This window comes from Petaurus breviceps, unplaced genomic scaffold, assembly GCF_028583685.1.
Source record: "Petaurus breviceps papuanus isolate PSGF00001 unplaced genomic scaffold, PetGlider_PUasm1.0 91133, whole genome shotgun sequence".
NCBI classification, from domain to species: domain Eukaryota; kingdom Metazoa; phylum Chordata; class Mammalia; order Diprotodontia; family Petauridae; genus Petaurus; species Petaurus breviceps.
The window spans coordinates 39,162,273-39,184,371 of NW_027187419.1; the positions used below are offsets into that span (position 1 = coordinate 39,162,273).

At 40.3% G+C, this 22,099-nt stretch overlaps 1 long non-coding RNA gene across 3 annotated transcripts in view; it reads left to right on the plus strand.

Annotated features, from left to right (window-relative positions):
* LOC138154844 (uncharacterized) overlaps positions 1 to 22,099 on the plus strand; it is an 83,920-nt gene that overhangs the window by 29,410 nt on the left and 32,411 nt on the right. For all 3 annotated transcript variants that reach the window (XR_011166690.1, XR_011166689.1, XR_011166688.1), the window contains exons 2-3: positions 8,931 to 9,042; positions 19,091 to 19,156. This is a non-coding gene — a long non-coding RNA (uncharacterized lncRNA). The remainder of the gene's footprint in view (positions 1 to 8,930; positions 9,043 to 19,090; positions 19,157 to 22,099) is intronic.

A 22,099-nucleotide genomic window follows, 5' to 3' on the forward strand; every position in this document is an offset into this window, starting at 1 on the left:
CTGAGCCAGTCAGCGGAGGAGAGGGGGAAACATAATTTGGTCAATAAAGAATGGGTTGGGGGCAAGAGAAAGGAGGGAGGGAGAGAGGGTGATCGGGAGAGAGAGAGAGAGAGAGAGAGAGAGAGAGAGAGAGCGCGCGCTTAAGCAAGCAAATACACCAGCCTCATCATCCCTCAGCCCCAATCTGTGCTCCCAGAGCAATTAAAGATCCCTGATCCCGAATGAAAAGCTAACACTGTTCTCTTATCACTCACTCAGCTTCAATCAGGGCCAAGGACTCTGGATTCTGCTTACAACGCAAATATTCAATTAAACATTCCTGGAGGTTCCAGTAATTGGGTCTTACAGGGGAGGTTCCCACAGAGAGAGCCTTCATGGGGAAAGGGAGAGTTATGCCGGGACAGTGACAGAGGCAGAAACATATGGAAAAACCCATAGGAACAGCAAAGGTGCACATAGGGACAGAAGGAGAAAGAAGGGCAGAGACTGAATGAAAGACACATGGGACAGAGGAGATAGACCTATACACTCAAAGAAACAAGGAGATATGAAAGAGAGGGACACAAAAGGGAAAGGAAGGAGAGGAAGCAGGCTTTGGTCCTTGGAACCAGGAACCTTGCTGGGGCCTCTGGTTTACCTGTGATACCTGGAAACATTTCTCCAACACCCATGGCTGGCTAATTCCAACTTCTTTTGAACCCCTCTGAGTGGGAAATGAATTTTCAGGGAGCAGAGTGCTGGATCTGGCACAAGGCTTCATGATTACTTGTCTACCCATCTCAGTATTCACTCACTCTCAGCTGCACAGTCTCAGTGGACCTGCAGTACTTCCCTCCTTTCTCTTGCCCCCAACCCATTCTTTATTGACAAAATTATGTTATTCCTGAATCCCAGAGACAAAGCTTTTTTTTTTTTTGCTACTCCATTTAAGATATCTACTGATAAACATTATCCATTTTATTTGTAAAGAGAACTGTTCTTGCCATTGTACCTATGAAGAAAATGAGGCCTGGAGAAAGGAAGTGACTGCCCCCCAAGTGACAAAAAAGAATAAAGACCACAACTCATATTTCCTGATTCTTCTGGATTTATTTCTAACCTTCTAGTGCAGAGGTATCAAATATGTGTTCCATGGATCACATCTCCTGAGTGGGTTCACACAGATTAAAATGTAATTCCTATCTGATTTTAATGTGTTGATGTATTGATTATGAAGGAAGGAAGGAAAGAAAGGAAGGAAAGAAGAAAGGAAGATAGGAAGGAAGAAAGTATATAAACATGTGGTTTTCTTTTTTTTCACTTAATATTTCATTTTTTCCAATTACATGTATAGATAGTCTTTAATATTCACTTTAATAAGATTTTGAGTTCCAATTTTTTTTCTCCCTCCCCAAGATTGCAAGCAATCTGATACGGGCTATAACATGTGTGGTTTTCTAAATCAATATGGTGCCCATATATGGGGTCCTTATGTAGAGTTGAGTGGCCTCTATTTCTATTGAGTTTGATACTTGTATTTGCATATTATTTCATAGGACTGAAAGGCTCCAGGATTATATTCTCAGAAGACTCAGAATTATATCTACACACAGGATGGTACAAGTAGAGACACTTATTATCACTTTTAACAAACCCACGTTATTTTATGTCAGAAAACGTTTTCTTCTCTATCACACATGTGCTTATTTTCTATTCAATCATAGGACTGCAGAATTCAGACCTAAAAAGACTTTGCAGTTTTCTTTACACACATCCCTCATTTTGTAGCTGAAGAAACCAGAACCCAAAAGGCTAAAGAGATGTACCAAAGATCCCACAGTTAGTAAAGAGAAGAAGCAGGATTCAAACCCAGTTTCTCTGACTCTTAACTCCAAATCCAGGCCTCTTCCCCCAATGCCATGTTGCTGTTATTACAGGGACGACTCATATTCTTTGGAGGGTCTGCAGAAATGCAGTTTTCAAACCTTATTAAGAGGTAACTAACCAACTATATAACATGATGCCAACCAATTCTCTCAAGGGCCTCAGTTTGCTTCCTATCAAGGCCTGAGGAAACAGAAGGTGGGACCTAGGACTTTGGAGAACCAAACTCTTTGTTGCTAAGGGAAAAACAGCTCAGACTACTTTTCAAGGTCATAGGGAGAGTTGTGATGTCTCTTTATTCTCCTGCTCCATCTTCAGAAGGCCAGGAGGAATAGGAGCTGAGCAGAGGAATGGAGGCCAGCCTAGGGAGCTCCCAGCTGGCCCTCCTAATTGCGAATCCTAAACTCTCTTGACAGATTGTCCTGACTCCTTCCAGTCCAGTGCTAACTGCATCTGACAACTCCATACTCATGACCTCCACACAAATGAGGACAGAGCTGTCTGGAAAAGGAAATGAGGATAAGGAAGCAGGGGCATCACCATGAGACTTTGAAGAGAGTTGGACAGAAATCCTTGAAGCTAGTGGGGAGGTTATCAGCCTGGGATGTGACTAAAGAGACCCCTTGTGTTGCTTATAAGCACAGATGGACCTCAGATCCTAGGAACCAAACTTGGTAAAAGAAAACCTCAGTTAGGTTTCAGTTGAATTTCCCAAGAGGTTTCCTCCTTGGCCACTACCCCTTGGCATGGACCCGTGGTCATCTAGACTCACATTAATCACCAGGTTTCTCCTAAATAAGATTGGGCCTCGAGTTCTTTTGTCTTTCCTCTATGCTAACTTTAGAACCAACAATAGCTTTCAAAACCTGTGGGGGGAGCAAGGGGTGCCATCCAAGCCAAGTCCAGAAGAGATATTCAGCCATGATATCCCAAGCAGGTCCAAAGCCTTGGGGTACACAAAGCACAAGCTGTCCCACCAGAGCCAAAAAACAATGTGTGAAGTACGTCTGTGATGAAGAGAGACAGACTGGGAGACGGTCCCCGTGGCAGATAGCCCAGACGGCCAGTGCTGGGCCAGAAGCTTCCAACAGTGTCTGGCCTCTAGATTTATGAGGCTCTTCTTCCCATAAGAGCCTCTAGGGCTGAAGTGCTCTCATGAAGATGAGTATAGAGAGCCAAAACACTCGAAGGTTTCCTAAGAGCCACTATCCTTTCCCATCTCAGAGCAGGGCACCCTGCCACCACCTCCTTTAGTGACAGACAAGGAGGAGGGAGATAGGAGGTATAAGGAAGGAGTATATTTCCTTGTCCATACTCTCTAGAACCCTTGGCTGGTTAGGTTAAGAGTGAAGGCAGGCAGCCCTGCATTTCATTAGGTAGGTGGCTGCTAGACAGTGTACTGTGCTGGACCTGTAGTCAAGAAGACTTGTGTTCAAATCTGACTTCAGACACTTACCTAGGGGTATGACCCTGTGCAAGTCACTTGACTGTTGTCTGCCTCAGTTTCCTCATCTATAAAATGGGGATAACAACAGCACTTACCTTCCAGGGTTGTTGTGAAGATAAAATGAGATGATATTTGTAAAGTACTTTATAAATGCTATTATATATATACATATATATTTTTTGCTTTTTGGAGAGGGGAAGGTAGGGCAATTGGGGTTAAGTGACTTGCCCAAGGTCACATGGCTAGTTTTTGTGTTAAATGTCTGAGGCTGGATTTGAACTCATATCCTTCTGACTCCAGGGCCAGTGCTCTATTCACTGTGCCACCTAGCTGCCCCAATGCTAACTATTATTAATTATTATTGTCACAGCATCCAACCCAGAGCAAGAAAAATCACCATTAGAAACTTCAAAGTCTAACTATGAACTTCCCTTTCCTCATCTATAAAATGAGGAGTTTGGATTAAACCTCTGAAATCCCCTCCAGCTCAATCTTCGATCCAACTATGTCTACATTTCTTCCATTCCCACCAAACAAGTGCTGGGAATTCCCCTCCCCCCAACATTCTTTCTTCACTTCCCCCAGCCAAGAAATTCATTGTCCCTTTGGCTTAATATACTATTTAAACATTAAGCAAGATCTTAGGGTGCATAAAGGCTAGGTCTCCCCATGTCTGTTTGACTACTCTTTCTCGGGATCATCATCCTAGTACTAGGTCTCTATACTCAATTGGCTAATTGAAAATGGAATACACTTTAAACCTTGTTTCCAGTTTGAAACTTCTGTTTTGTACAGTAAGATGATCTGGTAGAAAAGCATTGGACTAAATGTGAGTTCAAAGTCTTGTCTGAAGTGTGTCACACTGTGATCACAAACAAGTCACCTCAGCTTACAGGGATTTGGTGTCCTTACCTATAAAAGGAGGCTACAGATAACATTCTAGAATTCTTTTGACTCTTGCTTTCTCTCTCTTTCGCTCTGTTTCTCTGTCTCTCTATTTCTCTCTCTTCCTGTCTCTCCCTCCCTCCTTTTCTTTTCCCTCCCTCTTCTTATCCCTTTCTCTCTGTCTCTAGATAGATAGCTATAGTTTATCTATATCTATCCCATTCCCATCCGAGCTCCCACCCTCCACCACATACTCACAGTTACCCAGAGAAACAGTATTGCCAGAGACAGGAAATCTCATGGAATTTGAGACCTTTGAAATCATTGATTCTAACTTCCCACTTTACAGATGAAGAAACTGGGGCCCAAAGGAGTAAGATGAGTTGTCCAATTGCCATCCCCAGTTAATGGCGAGGCTGGGTCTAGAACCCTGTGTTTTTTCTAACCCTCAGTACTACCTCACCTTCAGTCTATGATGATGCTTCCCCATGGCCAGCTCCTCTATCATGGTGAATAGAGACCTTCTGTCTACCCTGGCCTCAAGAAGCTCAGAATCCTTGCTATTGCTTTGCTGCGCTTGGCTGTTGTTTAGCATAGACCTTGACCTTCTGTCTTTTATCAGAACTCATGAGAGAATCCCTGGATGCTAAAAGCTCTTCAGAGGTCATCTAGTTCATCTCACTGCCTCCAGCCATCAGCATGTTTAAAGCATCTTAAATAAAATGACAGAAACAAAGGATATGCATGTAGTGGTGGGAGGATGGGAGTGGGGGGGGGGGAAGGAGGTGAGAATATATGTGTGATACCTTGTGTATCGTTGTATGCAAGCGGGTACCTACCAGCTACAAGTTAGGGCTTTATTTCATGCTGAATTTTCATTATGGCTTTGTTGGGACAGAGAAAAAAGGAACAATAAAACATTCCTGTCTTCAGGTATAAGTTCTTCTGCTCCTGCCTTCCACCACATGTTCCCTCTTCTTCTCACCCATAAGCACATGTATGGCATTGTAAATCTTTTTCCTCTTATCACACACACACACACACACACACACACACACACACACACACACATACGATACTGCTTCAGCTAGACCCAAAGTACACTCTCTTCATTCCCTGTACATGTCTCAGAGGCAGGCAAACCCAACAGCAATATGAAGATGGAAAACTGGGGGGTGGGGGGGAGGGGATGGTATTAGAAGTTACTTCTATTCCAGTCAAGACTCCAACACTTTTAATTCTGCTAATGATACCCAGCTGGGAGCAATCAGGAAATGGCTAAAATTAGCTAGTTTCATTTGCATGAGGAAAGGGGAATAGTTTGGGATTGGGGAATGACTACTGACAACCCAGCATGAGAAAATGTCATCCTGAGTACCCTCAGCACAGCTAGAGAACAAGCTAGCATTAGTGAGAACTCCCAGGACAAACTGGGGATCTCTGGGACTCAAAATAGTCACAAATGAGAACATTTACTGATCATTAATCCAGATAGCAGCCAGGTTTCCAGTCAGAGACCATAGGATGTCATACAAAAACCAACACCCAGAGCATGGCTGTGTGAAATGAGATTACTGAGTTCTCCTTCTACTCTTCTGGTAACTTCTGTCTTTGTCTCTTTGTTCCTCAGTTTCCCACCAGTCTTCACTGTCTCTCTAAATCCCTCCATGAATACCCCAGCCCACAGTGTCTCTTGTTCCTCCAAACTCCTTTGTTATCCATATTTAACACTCAACTTTTCCTTTATATTTGATGATGTTTCTCCTGACCACTTGCAAAATGTATTTATCACTGCAATTCTTTTTTTTTTAATATTTATTTATTTATTTTACTTTTTTTTTTTTGGAGGGTGGAAGGCAGGGCAATTGGGGTTAAGTGACTTGCCCAAGGTCACACAGCTAGTAAGTGTTAAGTGTCTGAGGCTGGATTTGAACTCAGGTCCTCCTGACTCCAGGGCTGGTGCTCTATTCACTGTGCCACCTAGCTGCCCCATCACTGCAATTCTTAAATTTAACCAGTATCTATATTAGATGATGAAGCATAGGGGCTTTCTGGTAGTAATTTGTTCATTCTTTCAAACCATGTTATGTTGTCTATATATAGAAATTCTGGATAGTTTTCTTTCCTGGATAGTATTATTTCCTGCCTTGTGATATTTAGTTTTTTTTAGTTTGTCATGTTCTTCTGGCAGACCTATGAGCCTTAAGTTATATCTGTGTGTTGTCTTTTTTTTTATGCTTCGTGTCTTTGAGGACTATTACTTTAACTTAAATAGAATTCATGTGTTTTTTTAATGTTGTCTTTTGCGTTTCTTCTGTCCCATTTTCCTCCACTTCAGCATTTTTGTGCTCCAAATTTGTTCATTTTTCTTTCCCTTATTTAGAGAGATTCTCTATCATGGATTCAATTTTTTTCTAGTCTGCTAATTCTCATTGGAAGCTCTAATTTCTGGTATAATTATTACTAATTTTTTCTCTTAAGAATTTTATTGTTCTTGTGAGCCATTCTGGAATTTCTTGTTCTGTTCCATGCTCTCTGGGGAATTTTTCATCAAGTGCTATTGGAAAACTTTCCTTCATATGATATTTTTTAAAAGGACTTTGCATTCTCTTTCAGTTATTGCTTTTCTCTTTTGTTTTGAAGACCCCTTTTGTTGGTATATGTTTGTGCAATGGGATTTTGCTGAGATTTTTTTCTCTTGAAATTTTTGGTGTTAACAGCCTTTTTCTAATACTCCCTACCATTTCCTGGCCCCTTTTCCTTTGATGGTGAGCAGACCTTGGGGTTGAAGGTTGGGCTTAAAGGATGCCTCAGCTTCCTTGGGATGGGGAAATAAAGTTCACCAGCTTGAATTCCTGCTTTGAATAACCTGGGGGGGGGGGGGAAAGGCAGTACTGCCTTTAGCTGAATGTTAGTCCCCTTCTTTTCCTTTCCTTCACATGGCTGGACAAAATCAGCATCTGTCTCTTTTTGCAGAGTGGAAGGGATGGATGTGTTTGGGTAATGTCATGGCATTAGTGTTTGGGCATTATCAGAGGTCCCTACACAGGGATAGGGATCCGGACATGATGAGCCTTCAAGCTTCTTTGTTCTTTTTGCTGGTTTGTGGAGGCAGGTAGGGAAAGGGTGCTGAGGGAATCCTCCAACCATGTTCTCTCGTGTCAATTCATACCCTGTGGGTGGTTCTGTCTTCATTATGGATTTAGATGTAATGATCTTACAGCTGGTAAATAATTCAAGAGGTTTGCAGAAAGTGACTAATCTGACAACTTGCTGAGGTAATCTTTGGCATCTATCTTTCCATAACAACAATCACAACAATCCACATTTATATATAGATAATGAAATTGAGATTTAGTGAGATGGAGTGATTTTCTAAAGGTCATATGATTAGTTAGAATTTGTACCGTGCCTATCTATATCAATGTCCTATCTCTCCAACTAGACTATAACGCCTTGAAGGCAAGGAGCATGATTTATGCCTCTTTGTAGCTTTAGGATCATGGCTTTTGCTCGTGTCTCCCCTGCCCCCTGTTGCACCATCCCCTTCCTCTTGCCTGCAGTAGATTTTCCATAAGTGTTTATTGAGTGATTTGTTGATTACTTGAATGTTGTATAAAAACATAAAGGACTCTTAGTAGATGGTAACTTCCTGCTTCCTGTCGCCATAAAAATGTGAGAAAGGAGTGAAACTACAACAAAGAAAACCCAGTTTAGAGGAGAGGAACTTCTTTAAGCTTTTGGGGTGTTTGATAGTGGAGTGGGTGACTCAGAACAGAATCCCTTTCTCTGGATAGCTAAATGTTTTTCATCTGTCTAGAATGGTTTGAGAATTTACCTTCCTACGGGCCCCTTAAGGTCTACGTATTCTTTCTTGTGCACTAAGGTCCTCTAATAAAAGGCAAGAAAGAAGATGACCCTAGAAGTGGTGGGGAACAAGGGAGATTGAATTTCCCTAGAGAGGATTACTTAATGTTGTAGAAGTAAGTATTACCATCCCTGTTCCAGAGGGCCCCTCCAACCCTGGGGCTGGAGTGCCTGTTGGCCAGGGCTCCAATCTTTCCATCAGAACTTTCTGAGCCCGGAATACTGAATCCATCTTGAGCTTTTTCCAGAGCCAAGAAGTTTACTGCTAGCAAAAAAAAAAACAAAAAACAAAAAACGTGACTTCCTCTTTCTCCCCATAAAGATGCAGAAGGCGTGTTGGACATCAAAAGCCTCTTAAAAAACAACATTTTGATGACTTAAGAGTAAATGAATGAGAAACATACGGCTTAGATTTCCTTTATGATACACAAGGGCTCTTTCTGGACTCACTCTCCATCACTGCCAAGCTAATGATGAGAATGGAAATTGCCCAATTCTCACATCATCCACAGATGGTCCCTCAAATTTGGAAATTTCTCATGTGAGAGAAATAAACCTGCCAGCCAGAGCAAGGAAATGGAGGTTAACACAGAAGGCAGTCACCTATGGCATAGGACGCAAGGGTATAGTGAGGGACACTTTTTAATATTACCTCTTGTCAAATGTATATACTTTTAATGCCAGAAAATTCTGTTCTCCATGGCAAGTAGGTATTTATTTTGTGATTACTTAAGCTTTATGTTTAACAGCAAAAGCTCAAAACTTTCTCCTTTCTTGGATAGAGACACATGAAGTGGAGGGAGTTTCACAACTGCTTTGTCCTGATTTAATTGACTGCTGGATTGTTAAATCTTCTCCTTATTCCTAGGGCTCACCCTTGTCAATAATAGGATACATTATTCCTGGTGGCATAGTGCAAAGAGTGCTGAAGACCTTGATTCAAATCTTGACTCTGATAGTTACTATCTCTGTGACCTTAGGTAAGTCATTTCCCCACCCTTGGACTCAGCTTCATTTATAAAATGAATGAGTTGGACTAAAGGGTATCTAAGGTGCCTTCCAGCTCAAAATTTCTATGATTATATAATCCTTATCTAACCATTTCTTACTTTTAAACCTATTTTTCTGCTAGGAAATTGAGACATAAAAGGATAACCCTTTCAATAAGCTAGAACAAGAATTCAGATATTCTGTCCTGATCCCTTGTCCTTTCAGGAACAAGGGCTTATGGATGGAGAATGCTTGCAGTGGCTTCCTAACTGATCTCCCTAACTCAAGGCATTGCAACTCTAATCCATCCTCCACCATCTGCTAAAATGCACAGGCTATGAATATGTCACTCCCTTACTCAATAAACTTCAGGACCTCAGTTAATTATTACTTCTAGGATGACTGTAAACTCTTGTTTGGCTTTTGGAGCTTTTCACAACCTGGTTGCCATCTTCCTTTCCAGTCTCCATATATATTAGTCCCATTTCTGTACTTTGTGGTATAGCCAAATTGGCTTTTTTGCTGTTCCTCACATAGGGGAGTCCTCCTGCCTCCATACCTTTACAGTGGCATCACCTATACTTGAAATGCATTCTCTCTATCCCATAGAACCCCTTGCTCCTTCTTTTGAGACTCAATTCAAACACTATCTTCTTTTTCCCCCACTTAATAGTATTTTTCCCCCACTTAATAGTATTTTTTTCCAATTACATGCAAAGATAGTTTTCAACATTTACTTTTATAAGATTTTGAGTTCCAAATTTTTTCTCTCTCTCTTCCCTCCCCCTTCCCCAAGATGGCAATGCAATCCAATATAGTTTACACATGTACAATCATATTAAACATATTTCCACATTAATCATGTTGTGAAAGAAGAATCAGAACAAAAGGGAAAAGCCACGAGAAAGAAAAAAAGAGAGATAAAATTGTATGCTTTAATCTGCATTCAGACTCCATAGCTCTTTCTCTGGATTTGGACAACATTTTCCATCCTGAGTCCCTTAGAATTGTCTTAAATCATTGCATTGCTGAGAAGAACTCAGTCTATCATAGTTGGTCATCATACAATATTGCTGTTTCTGTGTACAATGTTCTCTTGGCTCTGCTCTCTTCACTCAGCACCAGTTCATTTAAGTATTTCCAGGTTTTTTTGAAATCCTCCTGTTCATCATTTCTTATGGAATGATAGTATTCCATCATATTCATATGCCACAACTTGTCCAGCCATTCCCCAATTAATGGGCATCCCCTCAATTTCCAATTCCTTGCTACCACAAAAAGAGTTACTATAAATATTTTTGTACATGTGAGTCCTTTTCACTTTTTTATTATCTCTTTGGGATATAGACATAGTAGTGGTATTGCTGGATCAAAGGATATGCATAGTTTTATAGCCCTTAGGACATAGTTCCAAATTGTTCTCCAGAATGGTTGGATCAGTTCACAACTCCACCAGCAATGCATTATAAAACACTATCTTCTATATGAAGTCCTCCTTCTCCCTCAACCCCCTTCCTAAATTGTCATATTTATTTCATATTGATGCTGTACATCTGTCTTTATGTAATGGTTGAGTTGATTAAATAAATCAATAGTCACCTTACCCCACCTAAAGTAAATGATAAGGTGCCTGCCCTGAAACCTTAATGAAATGAGAACCAAACAAGCAAATAACTAATCAAAAACTTTAGATTAAGTGAGAAATGATGAATTGACATTGATAAGAAATATTTAAATTCACTGAGGAAACCTATCACACCCTATAAAATCTATAAAATAGAAGATCATTTTAGAATCCGTTTATTCAAGCAAACAGAAATCAAAGAAGTTAGGCAAAACTTGGAAAAAATATGCAGGAGTGAATGAGTTCTTCATCTGGGAAAGAGATAATATTTCATACCAGACAAAGAAAAGACAGTTTTACTGGAAGTTCAGACATGTTGGGGTGCTAACTTCTCTTACCTATCTTCAGTTCTGGTGCTCAGCTCATGACAGCCTCCCTCCAGAGAATCTCTGGAACTGAGTCATTAAGATCTTTGTCCAATGCTGTACAGCACTGAGCTCAGCATTCTCTCTGCCAATCAGGAGTCACATCTTCCTCCACCCAGCACACAGCAGATTGCCCCTCTCCTACTCTAATTGGGTGGGAACTGGGTTCCATATATGTACATGTTGTCTTCTTCTATATGATGTAAACTCCTTAGGAACAGGGAATATTACTGCATTCGTATCCCTAGCTCCAGACTGAAGAACTCATTAACTTTTGGCTCCCTGGGACAAAAAGAGAAAATTAAACTCTCAAGGTGCAGGACTACCCCTGGGAAGATGGAGAGGGAGTAGGTTAAGGCAAATGATTCTGGGCCATCAGCTATACCAAGATTTTTAACTAGTTCCAAGCTGATTTAAAAGAACACCAAGAGTTGTTGATTCACATTTGTGTAGCACTTTGGGGTTACAAAAGGCTTTCTCTGCAATAAACATATCAGGCTGGCACTTCATTCATAATCTCTATGTGAGACATAAAGAAACTGAGATTCAGATATTAAGTGGCTTTCTTAGGGTCACATAACTAATGTCAAAGCATGAACAAACAGAGTTGTAGGGGACTTCAGAAGTCACCTAATCAAATCCATTCTTGACCAGGAGCTCCAATGCAACATACTCAACTAAGGTTCATCCAGCCTCTGTTCTCAGACAATAACAACAGCAACAACAGTAATGATAGCTAACGTTTGTATAGCACCCTGCTATGTGCCAGGCATTGTGCTAAGTGTTTTACAATTATTATCTGATTTGATCCTTACAACAGCCCTGGGATGCTATTATTAACCCCCTTTTACAGGTGAGGAGACTGAGGCAAACAGCAGTTAAGTATCACACAAGTTCAGGGTCACACAGCTAGTGTCTGAGGCCACATTTGAACTTAGGTGCTCCTGACTCTCCACTGTACCACCTAGCTACCAGTGATAAGAAAATACATTACCGATTGAAACAGCCCATTTTACTTTTTGGACATCTCTAACTGTTGATATGTTTTCCCTAATATCAATCTAAAAATCTGCTTCTGTGCAACTTTTATCCATTCCTCCTATTTCTGCCCTCTGGAGTAGATCAAAATAAACCCCTCTTGTCTATGTCAGTCCTTCAAATACATGCAGACAACTGTCAATCGCCTCTCCACACAAATCTTCTGTTCTCTAGGTTAAACATTACAACTTGCTACAAATGATCCTCATATGGCCTGGTTTCCATTCTTCTCACCATCCTGGTTAGCTTTCTCTGCATGTATCCAGTTTGTCAATGTGTTTTAAAGGTAGCACCCCAACACGAACATATTCTGGATGTGATTTGACCTGGCCTAGGTATAGGAACTATTATTTTCCTCCTTCTAGATATGACACCTCTATTAATAAAGTCAAAGTTTTCACATTAGCTTTTTTAAAATTTTCCATGACATACTGTTCTGATTCAACCCAATCCAACAACCACAAACTATGTGAAAGGCATTACACTAGGTACTGAGAATACAAAAACAAAATGACAATATCTACTGAGGAGATACAACATGTTAACAGATAATTATATATATATATATATGTATATACATATATGATAATTTAAGGAGAAGGAAGAGGAAGAGAGAGTTAAAAACTGACAGGATCAAAAAAGAACAGGGAAAAGCTTCCTATAGGAAATGACACATAAGCTGAACCTCAAAGGTGAGGAGTAAATGCATTCCAAGAATGCACAAAGCAAGGCACAAAGCAAGAGATAGAATTCAGAGTTCATAGAACAGTAAGTAGTCTAGATTGGTTAGAAGGTAGAGTGTGTCAAAGTATGTAATGTGTGATAAGCCTAGAAAGGTAGGGTAGAACCAGATTGCAAAAGGCTTTAAATGCCAGGCCAAGAGACTAGTATTATTGGGTTACAAAATGATATACAGCAATAGAAGATTCTTTTTTTTTTCAAATGCTTTATTAACTTCTGATTTACATCATTCATTTCCACCAGATTTTGAGTTACAGATTTTCTCCCCGTTTTTCCCCTACGTACTGCCCCAAAATAGCAGTCCCACAGGATATCCCCTCCTCCAATCTGCTCTCTCCCATATTTTCTCCCATACCCCTTTTGACTTTTCCAGAGGATCTCTATGCCCCAGTGCCTGTATATCTTATTTCCCAATTACATGTAAAATAGTATTAATAATAGTATATATATATATATATGTATATTTGAATATTTGATTTTAAAACTTTGAATTCCAGATTCATTCCCTTCCTCCCTTTTCACCCACCCTTACTGGGAAGATAAGCAGTATAGGTTGTACATGTGTGGCTAATGCAAAACAATAACATAGTAGATATATTGTAAAAGACTGACTATATTTCCCTCCCTCCTATCCCACCTCCCACTTGTTCTATTCTCTACTTTGATCCTGTCCCTTTTCAAAAGTGAGTGCTTCCAACTTCCCTCCCCCCCAGTCTGCCCTCCCTTCCATCATCCCCCCTCTCATGCCCTTCCCCCCTACTCTCCTGGAGGGTGAGATACCCTATTTAGTGTATATTTCATTCCCTCTCTGAGCCAAATTCAATGGGAATAAGGTTGACCCATTCCCTTTTGCCTTCCTATTCTTCCCCTCCATTATAACCATTTTCCCTTGCCTCTTCTGTATGAGATAGTTTACCCCATTCTGTCTCACCCCATTTCCTCTCATTATATTCCTCTCTCACTTCTTAATTTCACCTTTTAAGTATCATCCCTTCCTGTTAAATTGGTCCTGTGCCCTCTATCTATGTATACCTCTAAGTATATATATACACATTCAACATGTGTATTCATATGCCCATATACCCTCATATATAGACATATTCTATTCCCTTCAACTACTGAGAAAAGTTTCATAAGTTACAATTATTGTTTTTCCATGTAGGAATGTTAATAGTTCAACTTTGATAAGTTCCTTATGATTTCTTTTCCCTGTTTACCTTCTCATGCTTCTCTTGCTTCTTGTATCTGAATGTCAAATTTTCTGTTCAACTCTGTTTTTTTTTTCAGCAAGAATGCTTGAAAGTCCTCTATTCCACTGAATGACCATATTTTCCCCTGAAACATGATACTCAGTTTTGTGGGGTAGGTGACTCTTGGTTTTAGTCCCAGCTCCTTTGACCTCTGGAATATTATATTCTAAGCCCTTTGGTCCCTCAGTGTAGAAGCTGCCAGATCCTGGGTTATCCTGATTGTGTTTCCACAATATTCAAATTGTTTATTCCTGGCTGCTTGTAATATTCTCTCCTTAATCTGGGAATTCCAGAACCTGGCTATAATATTCCTAGGAGTTTTCTTTTTGGGATCTTTTTCAGGAGGTGGTCAGTGGATTCTTTCAACCTCTATTTTGCCTTCTGGTTCTAAAACATCAGGGCAATTTTCTTTGAGAACTTCCTGGAGGATGATTTCTAGGTTCTTACTTTGATCATGGCTTTCAGGTAGTCCAATAATTTTTAAATTATCTCTCCTGGATCTATTTTCCAGGTCAGTGGTTTTTTCCATGAGATATTTCACATTGCCTTCTATTCGTTCATTTGTTTGGATCTGTTTAACAGCATCTTGATTTCTCATAAAGTCATTAGCTTCCATTTGCTACAATCTAATTCTGAAGCAATGATTCTCCTCATTGAGCTTTTGAGATTCTTTTTCCATCTGGCAAATTTGGCTTTTTAAGGCATTCTTTTCCTCATTGCCTTTTTGAGCCTCTTTTGCCATTTGAGTTAGTCTATTTTTTAAAGTGTTATTTTCCTCAGTCAGGCTGTTGACTCTCATTTCATAATTTTCTTGCATTGTTCTCATTTCTCTTCCCAATTTTTCCTCCACTTCTCTTATCTTCTTCTTAAGGTCCTCTAAGGCCTGTAACCAGCTCATATTTTCCTTTGAAGCTTTTGGTGCAGGAGTTCTGACTTCACTGTCTTCCTCCTGTTCCATGCTTTGCTCCTCTTTGTCCCCAAAATAGGAGTCTAACGTTGGAATCTTCTGTCTGCTTTGTTTCCTTTGCCCAGGCAAAGTCATGTCGCCCCTCAGTCACTTGACCCCTGGGCTTTTTGCCACAGTAAGACTCTGCCACCAGACAGGGGAGCTTTCATCCCAAATGCTGGGGTTTTCTCAGCTGCTGGAGGTATTAGATGAGTGCCCTCTCTGAAGCCTCCACATGCTCTTGTAAGCTGAACATACACCCCAGGACCTCCACCCTAGACTGCAATCCAGATCCAAGCAGGTTAAAGCAAGAGCAATTACCCCTCAGGCTGGTGCTTGGTCCCCCTACACTCTGCAGGCCAGGAGCTGAAGCCCACTGGCTGTGCCGGTGTTTCAGTGGCTTCTCGCCCTGGGGGCAAAAGCCATGCACTCCCACTTACTAGGTCCCAAAGTCCAGACTGCACTGACCTCTCACTTTGTCCTTCACATCTATGTGTTGATAAATCTGGAAACAGCCACAGCTGCTGCTGATCTGGAGTCCCTCCAGCCAGCGGCTGGTCAGGCCCACCCTGGGGCTAAAGCCTCGGCTCCTAGAGCACTGCGCTGGCTGATTCCTGCTGGCCTGCCAGGGGAAATTAGCTTCTCTGTGTCATTTTGTGGGTTCTGCAGCTCCAAAGTTTGTTTAGAGTCCCCTTTTTACATGGATTGGGGAAGGCGGAAGCTGGAGCAGCGGGGAGGTCCTGCTTCTACTCCGCCATCTTGGCTCCCAGAAGATTCTTAAGTACAAGAAACTGATTCATATGATCTTGCAGTCTACTAACACCCTCAGGTCATATTTCCATGCAATATTATTTAGTCACACTTCTCCAAGAACTGAGGTTGTTGAGGGTTGGGTGTGCCTCCAGTTTGGGGGGAATGTGTTTATACTTCTAATCTTGCTATCTTTTTAATAAACATCCTTTTCTAAGATCTAATTAGTGTTAATTGCTTATTGATGATATTGAGGATATATTAACTGCTCAGAAGGATATTGGTGCATTAGTCATTGTTTGGATGATACCAAAATTGGTCAATGGTTGATTGATACTGAGAGAAACACATTGGAATGAAATCTTGAATTTATAGAAGATATAACCAGATGAACCCTGGGGACATTACTTGCTACTTCATGTTTGATTGGGAGAGTGAGTTCAGAACTTTGTGCTAAGTTTGTGTTCTGTTTCTCAGTCATTATCTATTTCTTCTTTCCAAATTGAAGGTCTGCAACATACTCATCATAATACTGCTTCTATTCCTTTCTCCATTAATTTTAACCCAAATGCTCTCAAACATGTTTATTTCCTATATAAAATAAATTTTATTACTTTTGAATAGATATACCTTTCTATACCTAAGCACATTCAGGCATTAGTCGTATTCAATCAGTTCCCAGTGATACCTATAAGTCAAATCTACTGCCTTGCATTAAGATCTTGAGTCCATCTCATTCATTACCCATACTTCATTCAACTGAGTATGTACATGCTGGGGGAATGGGATTTCATGTTAACTTCAAAATCATTAATATTATTATTTCTATTAAACTTACTACTTTCTTCAATTGGCAGATATATGTAGGTATTTTTTTCCCCTTTCCCTCCATTTTTAGTTTGAAGTTTTCTCAATCAGATTCACAAGCAAATATATTTTTACCAGTCCTCATTTGGTATACTCCATCTCTGTCCAAAAGCCCATCATTCCAATATCTTTTTTTAGATACAGCCATACTGGTCTACTAGTTCCATACACTCAATGCTTCATTTACCTCTCACGCCTATAAATACTCCCTCCTCACCTCTGTGCCTTAGAATCCCTGGTTTTCTTCCAGACTCATCTTGAATGCCCCTTTCTTCACACCATTCCAGTAACATAACTGGTGGTACAGAAATGCAAATCCTCTTCTTAGACACTATCATCTAATCGGCTTCACAAATGGATCTTTCTCTTCTGAAGCCTCCACCTTCAATAAGCAACAAAGATTCAAACACCATCTAGACCTGACATGTGTATATATGAATATGCATGTGTGTATTATGTAATTCCTCCCCTTATTCAGTGGGTAGTACCCTGAAAGACACTGTTAGTATGCTGCCCTACCGCTAGTTATCATCATCATCATTCCCTCATTGGCTGAGTGCTGATGCATACCTATATAACATAGAGGGGATGTCAGAGGGTTGAAGGACTTTAGGAAGCCATCACAAAAGAAAAGGACAAACTTTTGAATGGCTATCAGGGCCCCCAGAGTCACTGACCCCTCATATGTCTCTTGACTTCTAGGGCTTGTAAACTAGAGACTAAGAGCAGATTCCTTTTGGTGAGATTATTCTCTCTCTTTGGTGAGCCAATATCTTATCTCACTTCCATTTGAAGAGTTCCTTTACTTTTATGGTGGTGGTTTTTTTTCTGGTTTATTTTAATTTGTGTCACTTTCCTACTTCAATTACTGTTTAATAAAGAAGCTTATGCAGTATTTATGATGATATTTTGTTTAACTTTGGTGGGAGTGAACCAAATTGGTGATAGTAAACTAAGTAAACCCAACCCTAGAGAGCAATCAGGAAAAATGGTATTGATCCTGTCTAAGAAAATTGTGCTCCTAATACTACCAATGTTTTGAGGTATGGTGGAGAGATATAATTTTAATCTAATACCCCTTTTGGAGATAGGACAGGAAAGGAGTAACTGCTCATCCATAGCCTTTCTCCTGCTCCCCACGAAGGCAGAAATTATGGTCTCCCTTGGTGAGGTAGAGGTCAGATCTAAGAGCAAATGTATATCTTTGCCATTCACAAGCTAAGCCATCTTTGTATTAACCAGCAATCTCATATACCCTCTATATGTATACATGTACATGTATGTAGTCGTTATATGTGTACATGCACATATACGTGTATATATATACATACTTATATATATATATATATATATATATATCTGGCTCAGTAATCCTCAGTATTGATGGAGCTGGCAGAATGGTCGAGTTGCCAATCACCACAATTTTCTCTTCTCATGAATAATGGAAAGCCTCTCTCCTAGTGAGACCCATTATTACTTCTAGCCCTTCTTCTCCCACCATCACTCAGTAAATTCTTCTCTCTTGAAGTTAAATTTAGTATAGATTTATTATCAAATCAAGATTCTGGTGTCTGTTTTCTACTGATCCCCAAGACACATTCCTTCCTTCCTCAATGAGTGTAGTGCCTGGCTCACAGTATTTCTCTCCAATCCAACTCTTACCTTCATAGTAGGGGACTTCAATGTATGTATTGATATTTCATCAAGTATCCTAATTTACCAGTTCCTCAATCTACTCCAATCCTCTGACCAACTCTTCCAATCCACCTCAATTACACACAGATGTGATTATAGCCTTGCTATTGCCATTTCCCACTTCTGTGTTCACAAGCTACAAAAGTCTTTATTTGTTCATAATCTTTTATCATTTCATCATTCCTTTTGACTGGTGATCCCTAAACTTGTTCTTCATCCTCTGCATGACCTCCAATTTCTCTATCCCTCAGTTCTAGGCCATGTCATCACACCTACATTGGCTACAATCTCTTTCCCTACCTGTCTTGAGCCCTTGGTGAATTAGTTCAACTCTATACTATCATCTCTTAAATCATGCCCTTGTCCTATCACTGATCTTACCTTGCCAAACTCCACTCCTCCAGCCATCTGCTGCCTCCATTCCTCTTCATATACTACTGAATGGAGTTTGAAAAAATCATGAAACTGTACTGACTTGGTCAATTACGAATTTATGTTATCTATATTATAAATTACATTATCTAACTTCAAGTGGGCCTCCATTTCAGCAAGATGATCCTTTTATGCTTCCCTAACTGTTACAACACAGGAGCTGTTCCTAACCTTTGTATCCCTCCTCTAGCTTCTCATAGCACCCCTTCCACCTAGCCTCTCACCTAAGGACCTTGCCTCATACTTATCTAAAACAATTAGAGTCTATTGCCAAGAGTTCTCTTTTTTCTTCCCCTCCTCATCTCATATGATGCCAATGTCTTCTTCCAGGATCTCCTTCACCCCTGTCTCAGATGAAGAAGCGGCCCTTCTCCTTGCCAAGGCCTTCATGTGCAGGTAATCCCATTCCATTCTGTCTTCTCTGGGAGAATACCTTTATATCATCTCTACTATCTCACTTCAATCTCTCCCTACTAACAGTCTGTTTCCCTACTGTCTACAGAAATTTCCAGAGCTCTCCATCCATAAGAACTCTCACTTGATCTAACTATCCCCTCTGGCTATCATAGCAGATCTCTCCTCCCTATGTATACCAGATGCCTGTACTTTCTTTCCTCTCACTTGATTCCAAGCCCTCTACAATCCGGCTTCTGACTTCATCATTCAACTATTCAATATGAAACTCTTCTCTCCAAATCCACCAGTGATTTCTTAATTTCCAAATCAAATGGCCTTTTCTCAATTCTCATCCTTTAACTCTATGCAGCCTTTGATATCATCAATCATAATCTCCTTGATGTTTTCTCCTCTCTAGACTTCTATAACATTGCTCCTTTCTAATCTTCCTGCCTGTCCAGCCATTCCTGGCCAGTCTCTCTTTACTTCTTCACCTCCATATAAACAAATTCTCCATGGAGATGCCTCCATCCCTATATCCTCGCTTCCAATTGGTGAGTTCCTACTCAGGACTATCATTTCAGAATGTACAAGACCACCTATATTCACTTCTTTTCCAGCTCCACTCTTTCTTTGTGGACTTTAAGACTTTGCCCCTATGTGGATACCTTATATGCCCCCTCCCCTCTCCAGCTCTTGTTTATTCCCCTCCTCATTAGGATGTAAGATCCTTGAGTCAGTTAGTAAACATTTATAAAATGCCCACTATATTTTAGGGCAGCTAGGTGGTACAGTGAATAGGATCCCACACCTGGAGTCAGGAAGATTCATATTCCTGAGTTCAAATCTGGCCTTGGACATTTATTATTAGTGTGACCCTGGGCATCATTTAGCCCTGTTTACCTCAGTTTCCTCATCTGTAAAATTATCTAGATAAGAAAATGGCAAACCACTCCAGTATCTTTGCCAAGAAAACCCCAAGTGGGGTCACAAAGAATCAGACAACTGAAAATGACTAAACAACAAGGACAGCAACAGTATTTCAAGCACTACACTAAATGCTAGGGATACAAAAAAGGCAAAAAAACACAAAACAAAACAGCCCTTGTTCTAAAGGAGCTCACGGTCTGATGAACCATGCAAATTGCTATATATAGGGTAAATGGGAAATGATTTCAGAGGAAAGGCACAAAGATTAAGAAGAATGATCAAGTGAAATAATGAGTAGAAGGGAAGGGCAGGCATGATCTGGATGTAGATTCAGCAAAGGAGACTGAGAAGCAATTAGACAGGGAGAAAAGACCCGGAGAAAGCAGTATCACAAAAACCTAGAGAAGAGGGTGATTGACAGTGTCTAAGGCTTCAGAGAGGTCAAGAAGGATGAGGATTCAAAAAAGACCATTGCATGTGACAATTAAGAGATCATTGTTAACTTTGGGGAGAACAGTTTAATGATTGGATGTCATACTTCAGAGTTAAGAAAATAATAAAAGGAAAGGAAAAGAAATAGAGAAGCACTTATTGTAGACAGCCTTCTTAGGGAGTTTAGCCTCAAAAATGAGAAGCGATATGGGATGATAGTTGGCAGAGATGGATATATGGATCAAATAATGACTTTTTTGAGGATGGGAAGATATGGGCATGTTTGTAGGAATGAAGAAGGCAAGTATTTATGAAGTACTTACTATGTACCAGGCATTGTGTTAAGTACTTTACAAATATTATTTCATTTGATCTTAACAACAACCTTGTGACCTCACTGCTATTATTATTGAGTAAACTGAGGCAGAATTTATGACTTGCCCAGGATCACAAGGCTAGTGTCTGAGGCTAGATTTGAAATCAGATCTTCCTGACTCCATGCCTAGCATTTTTTTTCACTAAACTACCCCACTGCCTTAATTTCTTCTGTGAAATATGTGAAATATGTCCTCAGCTTGAGAGGGGGGGAGGAGGGGAAGCCACGGGAGGTTTGAGGAGGGATGAAAAGGTTTGGAAGAACTGCTATGGAAAATGGAATCGTGAATCAATTAAATGGAATAGTGAATCAATTAGGGGGTGCAAAAACATTGCCTTGCCACAGTGGAAAGCCCATTTGAGATGACATAATGTAAATTTGTAGGGGACTCAGTCATCATGATGTCATCAATTTCTCCATCTTCTTTCAGCAATATGTGAATAAGAGTGAAGGTGGTAGATGATGGGAATGGTCCAAGGCTGAGGCATGGCAGGACACATCTTTGATAGAATAAGGGGGCAAGGAACTCAAGAGAAACTGACAGTGTAGAGTTGAAGTGGTTTACCAATGGGTCAAGATGAGGAAGTGAGGTGGGGTGTAGGGATGTTGGACTGGGGAAATAATTGAAGGGTGGAGAGATTGAAGCCCATCTTGACTATGAGAATAGGCTTTGGGGTTGCAAGGCAGAAGTAGAGATGGAATGACAACATTTTGTGATCAGAGAAGAAAATTTCAGAGTTCATAAATATGAAAGTGGTGCATTTGTGGGCAGGGGCATGATGAAGAATGTGACCATCTTTGAATGCAATTGTGGTAGGATGAAGGAGTAGGTCATGGGAAATGAGTGACTTGAGGAACTGGGAGATTAATGATGCTTTAGGAAATATCAAAACATATATTAAAGTTTCCTAGTGTAAAGGGGGGAGTTGGGGAGGAGAGAGGGACTATGAGAGAGCTGTTTCACATAACTATATTTATTTTTATGATAAGACTTCATCTAAAGTATGTCCTGATTGATCAATTCACTGGTGGCTAAAGGTTTTTCAAAGTTAAGAAATCTTTGGTCTTACAACAAAAGGTACTATCAGTAACCAAAAGGTGGGGCACTATAGAGACAGCAAGTCAGTCATCCTGAGGATTGTTCATGTCCAATCACTACTTCATACCACCATATCACACACCACATCACCTCCTTACTAATTTGT